The following is a 2,036-nucleotide window of genomic DNA, read 5'->3' on the forward strand; positions in this document are numbered from 1 at the left end:
CCAACAACGCCAATAGCAGAAGGTAACGCAAAAACAGTCACCGGTTCCCCGATGCATGGCTTTCTCTCTCAATGTCAACTGAGAGTTAAAAATATTCATTATAATATGCACTTTCCACTCACTCCTCAGAATGTCTTCTTTATTTTTATTTATTTATTTTTTAAGATATGTGAGCTACGTACTGTATGTCTGATGTTTTGCCATCGTACATTCAAATATTTATATTCACTGTACAGTACAGCGAACTGTTTATACTTACTGTACATGCTATAACTACTTCTCCCAACTCCGCTATTGCTATATTTCCTAAACTAAACGCTGATATTGAAATAACGCCTGGTCTGATAATGCAGTCTGTTTAAATTTCTACCGACCAAGTTCTGCCCTTCATCATGGGAAAACAACGAGCTTCTTTAAAGGATACAACTACTAGGACAGAGATATTTTCATTATGGAATTTGTACTACCCACTGAAATGTAGTAACTAATGGGATTTTAATTAGCCATATATGTACAGTATATTACATTCTTTACCTAAAATGTCTCTAACTTCTAGGGAGAGCGCGAGGTACGTTCACAATCCCCTGAATACATATTCCCTTCTTCGAGAAAACGCAGAGAAGTGAACCGTCTCATATGAATATGCTACCAGTCATAAGTTTCAATACGGAGCTGCAAGTACTTAAGAATTATCAATTACTCTACAATTATGCAGCGGCGTCATCATCCAAGCTATAGCTGGAATAGGGAAGGGAACATAATATCCCATAAGTCTTATTAGAACACGCTGGAAATAGTGACGTAAAAAAAAAAATCGCCAACGGCACGTGGTGTTCCCAAGCGGTCACCCATCCAAGTACTGACCACGCCCAATGTTGCTTGACTTCGGTGATCGGACGAGAACCGGTATTTTCAACATGGTATGGCCGTTGCCGATGAAACTGCGTAATCTGTAGGCACTTGAGGACGATGGGATTGGGGTGCACTCGATAAAACCTGCACTCGCTCACACACACACGTAAACTGCCTGCTTAGACTCTGTACCTAAATTACCAAGCTCGTTGGATGTCATTGGGATAGATGATAAATCTATCTATCAACGGCAGTTTGGTTACGTTTCAACGTCACACACTGCTGGATTGACACGGGATTAATAAAACAGCTAGTCGGCATTCTAAGTTAAGCCACAGGTGGATTGTTGTTCAACAGCGGAGCCTCCTTTCAACCACATGGTTGTGGAACTGTAGTCGGATTTTCGACATCATTTTCATGCCATACTACGGAACTTCACACAAACTTCAATTCACTTCTTGCACCGGCGGCTACTACGAATGGACTGAAGCTCGCTACTGACTAGGGGGGGGGGGACATTTGTCTCTTGATGGATTACGTGACAGATATATAAAGTATCAGTCGTATGTTATGAACCCGAGTTTCAATAAAGATAGATTACCCGTATGTCCACAGATTCTCAGTAGTGGCCTGCGGAAGGATTATGCCCGCGGTCGACAAGTTACCTTCTAAGTTGTTTTCCCTCAACAATTAATGCTGCCAAGTGAGTAGGAATGACACCGCGCTCTCATATAAGTCGTACGAAACTATTAAGGAAACGAATTTGCCTCGTGGATCCAAGTCTCCCATGGACTGCCTATAATGTATTATCTATCCTAGAAGTGTTATCGGGGTGATTATTTAAATTTTCACTCGGTGGGAACCGCTGTTGTTCTTCATTCATCTACTCTGTTATGAATAACTTGTGGCCCTTAAAAGGGCCGGTTGCTGATTCCCTAGCAAGCACTCCCGCTTACTTGGAACTAGTGTATTTTGTGACGGCCTTGGTCCCTTCACTGACGGCGTGCTTGGCCAGCTCACCGGGTAGCAGGAGACGGACGGCTGTCTGGATCTCCCGACTGGTGATGGTCGACCGCTTGTTGTAATGCGCGAGCCGCGAAGCTTCCGCGGCGATGCGCTCGAAGATGTCGTTAACGAAGCTGTTCATGATGCTCATAGCCTTTGAACTGATTCCCGTGTCTGGG

At 43.5% G+C, this 2,036-nt stretch overlaps 1 non-coding gene across 1 annotated transcript; it reads right to left on the bottom strand.

Moving 5' to 3' along the window:
- Nucleotides 1-815: 815 nt before the first annotated feature.
- Nucleotides 816-934, bottom strand: LOC138693919 (5S ribosomal RNA). The gene has a single exon (XR_011330604.1). It is a non-coding gene; the product is annotated as a 5S ribosomal RNA (ribosomal RNA).
- Nucleotides 935-2,036: the final 1,102 nt, after the last annotated feature.

Source organism: Periplaneta americana, unplaced genomic scaffold, assembly GCF_040183065.1.
Source record: "Periplaneta americana isolate PAMFEO1 unplaced genomic scaffold, P.americana_PAMFEO1_priV1 scaffold_24, whole genome shotgun sequence".
NCBI classification, from domain to species: domain Eukaryota; kingdom Metazoa; phylum Arthropoda; class Insecta; order Blattodea; family Blattidae; genus Periplaneta; species Periplaneta americana.